Below are 6,000 nucleotides of genomic sequence, written 5' to 3'. Positions count from 1 at the left end.
TTGTCCATTCGGGCGTGAAGATGTAGTGACTGTGCTTATAACATAACAGATAACGTAACTGTAACTTGTGCGCCTAGCAACTGCGTTCATTTCGCTGCGCTCAGGCGCTCTCGCACCGTCGGGACCCATCCGGGCATCGGGTTCGAGTGGGGTCGATCAGGCAACTGGCCTGTCTTGGTCTGTTCGCGGGGGCGAAGTCCTGAGTCCGGTGTGGGGCCAAGCGAGAGCCGCGTTAGTTTGGCGAACTGTAGTGTTGATTGCTTCCGCACTGCAGAGTGCATGTGTTTTTTTGCGAAATCTTGCGTCGGCGGTTGAGCATGTGGTCCGGTGCTTAGTTTCAGTCGTTAGTCTTTGGGGTGAGTGTCAGCGCCTTGGGCTAAGTTGTTATCCTCCATCCACATGTTGGCTGCCTCCGGGGTTTCCAGGAAAATCGAGCGGCCCTTGTAGATGACTTTTAGTCTAGAGGGATAGAGCAGCATATACTTTAAGTTTAGGTGTCGCAACCTGGCTTTGATTGGCACAAACGAGTTTCTCTCCCTTTGCACTTTTGGGGTGTAATCTGGGTAGACGGACATTTTTGTGTTGCCGCGTACAAGTGGGCCGGTCTCCCTGGAGTGTCTGAGGATGACTTCTCTGTCCTGGAAATTAAGTATTTTGGCTATTATTGGGCGAGGGTGGGAGCCCGGAGGGGGTTTCTTTTGGAGGGACCTGTGTGCCCTCTCAACAGCAAAGCCTTGCGTGAGTTTGCCTGCGCCCACCTCTTGTTGTAGTAGGGTCTCTATGTATGCAGTCGGGTTCGGGCCCTCGTCACCTTCAGGGATTCCAAGTATCCTGATGTTGCCCCTTCTGGCACGTCCCTCGGCCTCCTCAGCCCTCGCCTCGAGAAAGGCCACCTTCCTTTCGAGGTCTGTCACCTTGGACCTCAGCTCCACAGTGGTTTCAGTGGTCTCTTTAATGGTCGTCTCAGAGGTGGCGACCCTATCCGTTAAATTCCTGGCATCCTGTCTTACAAGCTGAATGTCTGACCTGAATTCGTCGATTTTGGTATCAATGAAGGTGCGCAGGGATGCAATGGCCTCCAGCACTTGTGCTTGGTTCTCGGTGGGATCCGCAATTTTCGGTTTTGGAGGATCGGGGCTGGGGGGCGTAGGTCGGCCGAGATTCTGGCCTTTGTGGAGACGTAACTGTCCATCGTAGGAGGTTTTGGTTTGCCTCTAGCAGACATGGCGGGCCTGAGGGCCGGGTGACGATGCCTTGATGGTGCGCTGCTCTCAAGTCTTGCGGGGGTGTTTCAATCCGCCAGGCAGGCAGTGTGAGGTGAGTTGATGGTGTTAGCGGTGGGAGGATGAGGGGGGGTTGGGCGCCGCTGGGCTCCGGGCTCTGGTCTCAGAGCGGCGGCGGGCGCTGGAGCCGCGGCGATATCAAGCGGGGCCCCCCCTGTCTCCTCACCTCCTGGGCAGCAGTCTCCGCTGCCGGCGTGTCGACGGCGGTCTCGGCGGCAATCAGGATGTTCCCGCCCGGGCAGCAGGAGCAGGTCCAGGAGCTCTCGTCCGCGGCTCACAGCGTCCTGTGTGTCGGAGGGGCCGCGGGTGCTGAGTGCGAGTCGGGGCTGTGTGGGAGTATATTCCCCAGGGTCTCGGCCGCAGACGTGTGCTGGAGTCCTCGGCCGTGGTCCGCTCGGTAGTGTTAAAGCAACGCAGGGGCCGCCATCTTGGGTGCAGGCTAGGGCGGAGAGGGGGAAGGTGCGTGGAGGGCAGAGTCAAGGTTTCCCGGCTCCGATTTTACTCGGGGTTGCTGTCGCTGCTCGGCGGCAGATTCCGCCGTATTTTGTCCGAGTTTGTGGCTCGGGGACAGGCTGCAAGCGGTCCGACGAGGATCGTAACGCGGCGTCTCGGCCGGAGCTCGGCGCCTTAGCTTCCTACCACCATGAGCTCCAGGCCACGCCCCCCTTCACCTGGAAACTATTACCTCCGGTTTTGGAGCGTTTAAATCTAGGCACTGTGAGGAGATTGGAATTCGCTGTTCTGGTAGAACGGCTGGGGCTGTACCTCTTGAATCTGTCTACAATGTAGCGAGGGGCTTCATTATTGATGCATTTGTGATTAAGTGAAGCTACCTTCAGCATAATTTTGTCAGTTGTGGTGAGTCAGTTGGTGGCTCCCCTAGTGTTAGAGATGTTCTTTTTTGGAGATGCTCACAGCTGCTCTGAGAGCATTATTTTTCAAGATATGGATTTTCTTTGTAACATATTTGTTGGCTCCAACAAATAAGGCATTACAGTAATCCAGTTTAGATAGGATTAGGGCTCTGGCTAGAGTAATGCAAAGTATGGAAGCTGAAGTAGAGAAGACACGCATAGGCCTGTTTGTTGAGGATCGATTGAATCCAGCCGATTGCCTCTTGCGAAAAATGGGCTGCTGAGTCTAGGTGGTTACAGAGTATTTTGTGGTCTGATAAATCAAATGCCGCTGAAAGGTCAAGTAGAAGTAGTAGAGCAGTCTTCCCATTGTCTCTGAGAGTGTCAATTTGTGCCTTAAGGTCAATGAGGGCTGTCTCAGTCCCATGTTGTGGTCTGAAGCCCGACTGACGGATTCCCAGGAGGTGTTTCTTTTCTAAATATTGTATTTGGAGATAGGCTATCTTATCTAGTATTTTAAGCAGGAAGGGGACAGTGGTGATCGGTCTGTAGTTCATGGGTATAGAAGGGCCTAAGGAGGGTTTTTTTTAGTAGAGGGAGAACCCATGACTCTTTGAGGTTGCTGGGGATAGTACCTGAGGAGAAGGAGGAGTTGAGCTTGGTGATGAAGGGTGAGAGGATTCTGGCAGCATCTTTGATGATTTGAGAGGGGCAGGGGTCACCCTGGCAGTTCGATGGTTTAAGGGTGAGAATGATTTTTGCAACCTCTAATGTGGATACTTTGGAGAAGCTGAAGTGAAAGGGGTGGGTTTCGGTGTACATTTTTGAGAGGGAGGGGGGATGTTGGCTGCACGGGCAGTGCAGAGGAGGGATTCTTTCTTGTTATTGATTTTGACTTGTAGGCCTGCAACTTTATTGGAGAGGGCATTTTGGATGCTAGTACACCATAGTTTGTCTTTCACACGTGTCTGGGACTGGGATGGGTGTTTCCAGCTCTTTGAGGATAGTAAACAATTATTTTATGCCGGAGTTAGCTTGCGATATTCTTAAGTTGTAGGACTCTTGCTTGGTCATTACGATTTCTTTTTTGTAGAGGGCGGTTATTTTGTTGAGGTTCATATTGTTATCTGAGGGTGATTGTCTCTATGCCTGTTCGCTTTTGTGTTTTTCGAGTCTGAGAAATTTCAGGTAAGGGGAGAACCATGAGTTCAGATGTCGTTTAGGCTTACTTTTTCTAAGTTTCAGCAGAGCGATGGCATCTATGGCTGATCTCATGATTTTGTTACATTAATCTACAAGGGTGTGGGGACTGGAAGATTCTGGGAGTGAATTCAAAGTCGGGAGAATAAGGGGGATGAGTTTTTCAGCTGTAATGTTTTTCTTATTTCTCGTGGGGATGGCTGGGGCTAGGGAGTTGATGGTGGTTGGGGTTGAGGCCTCAAGGGAGAAGGTGAGGAGATGGTTGTCAGACCAGAGCTGGGGGGAGATGGCAATGATGGAAGCCAAACAATTATAACCCACCACCCAGTCAAGGGTCCTCCCTTTGTTGCGGGTGGGGAGGGTCACTCTTTGGACAAATCCTAACTCAGATAAGGTGTTGTCAATAAGTGTGGCCAGAAGGTCTTTGGGGTCTTTAAAGCCTAGGTTAAAATCACTTAGGAGAAGGCTCTGGGTTGTGTTTTTTAAGTTGTTAGTGAGTATAGTTGTTAGGTCCTCCTCAAAAGAACCTCGAGAGCTGGGGCGGGGGGTCTGTAGAGTAGGTGGATGGTAAGGGTTTGGGAATTGGCAGTGGGCAGTTTAGCTATTAGCGATTCGCAGGAATTGGAGTTGTCTGATGGGGCAAGTCTCATGTTTATGTGGGTCTTGAGTGACTAGTTGAGTAGATTAGGTGGAGAATTACTCTCAGTAGGGCTGAGCAAATACCTGGTATATACATTATATAAATAATGACTAATTCCTGGTGGTTGGTAGAATGGAGGGGCCCTGTATATTCAGTGTCCATTGTGCCACAATATTACAGAGGCGGGAGCAGGTAAATCGGGTTTCACTATCTAATGCAGACAGGCAATTATAGCTCCTCAATAACATGTAAGCAGGCAAGGTAGTTTGGTTCAGTTCGAGCACTTCAGAGCTTCAGAAACGAAGGCAATTCAGTTGTAGCGCTTCAATACAACCGTAATCAAGGCAATTCAATACAAACACTTCATAGTATCAGCAAACAAAGGCAATTCCGTTCAATACTAGCGCATATACTAGTGCATCTGAGTATTATCAAACAAGGCAATTTCGTTATGTGTCGAACAGCAGGGTAGGTTAACTCCAGGGCAGTCTAAACCCGAATCTCATCAACAGAACAGGCTAGTTCACTTTCAGAGAGGCTTGATGCCTTAGCAGAATGGATGGCTAAATTCGATTTATCAACAACAGACTAGGCTAGTTCAACTTCTCATATGTGAGCCGTGTGGGTTCTATCATAGTATGTAAACGTTATTCATTGTTGGCGGAGGTGGCTACACGCTACTGGGTTGAGGCTAGATTCTAAACAATTGCAAACAGTAGAATAGGCTAAATCGAGAATTGTCAGAGTAGCGCATATAGCCGGAAGCGGATACGTGCTAAAACGTTGATAAACTGGAAACTGGTCTAGTCTCGAGGCACGTTTAAACAGTCCCTGCTATTGGTGCTAGGAACTCAGACAGATTTGGGCAATGAAGGGTACGTGATAACAGGCAGAGGCTGTTGGGTCGCACTGAGGTTATAGTTTAGCATTTACTTAGTTAAGACAAAGGTAGTGCAATTACTGCGTGACATAGTGTAGAATACAGTCCCTAGCCATATGCATGCGCTCTAGACAACAAATGCAAAGTCGAATCTTTACTTGTTAGGAGGCACGGATAGTGCTCTCAGATGTGATGTGTAAGAGGAAGAAAGGTTCGCTGTAGCAGTCCTGATTTTTTTTAGGGGCACACGTAGCAAAATTGCTAATTCAATTTGTGGTCGCGTGTCTGCTGTTCCAGCCCGTTGGTTGGGGATTGTAGAGGCAGATGCAGGTTGCAGGAGTCGTGGTTAGCTTACCGTGATACGGAGATGTCGGGCAGTATGTCCAGGCCCTCGGCACCTCAGGCAGCGGCAGGCTCTGGCAGGCAGCTAGCCTTAGTAGCCGGCCTTCGTAGTGAGGCCGCGTCGCGCCATCCGGCGTCGCTGGCCGTGTGATGAGGCTGTTGTTGCCCAATCAGGGAACGGGGCTCTTAGGCACTGCTGCCTAGCAACACTAATCAAAAGATAGCGGCGGCCATTTTGTGAATTCCTCCTGGCTGTAGAATGAATGCTGTGAGCAGCAGATGTTGTCGAGGCAATTCTATTTGCCTTTTCCCGGTGGCAAACAGTTGTGGGGTCTGCCGTGTGGATGATGGGCAGGCACACTTACCCACACAAATGGATATACGGTAGGATAGCAGGGGGCAGCTCCTCCAGCTCGACGGCGAGGGATTGGCTCCAGCCCTCGCTAGTCTGGATACTTCAGCCTCTTGAGGCGCGAATTCAGTGTCCCGACAAACGATCCACTAAAGCAGAGAACAGAACGCTCTATGTATCAAGTAAGCAAATCTGTAACATGCTTTAGCTGTATAATAACGTCCCCTTGTAAACCTCATTGCAAGAATAGTACGTGTTCAGGGCACATAATTAGTGCTGCTGAACGAGAAAGTGATTTGCGCAATGACCCGAAGGGAGATTTTAATTGCGTGAGGCCAATAAACCTAGCAAAAGACAATATTGGAGGAAAACATAGTTGCTCAGGGGCAACACATAGCACAATGAATGGGTTGTGTGATCTTGGCCGTATGCCGAACACCAAGGTGGGT

The sequence above is a fragment of the Ambystoma mexicanum genome, chromosome 1q (genome assembly GCF_040938575.1).
Source record: "Ambystoma mexicanum isolate Mex_15411 chromosome 1q, UKY_AmexF1_1, whole genome shotgun sequence".
Taxonomy (NCBI): Eukaryota; Metazoa; Chordata; class Amphibia; order Caudata; family Ambystomatidae; genus Ambystoma; species Ambystoma mexicanum.
Note: the sequence above shows the minus strand (reverse complement) of the source record.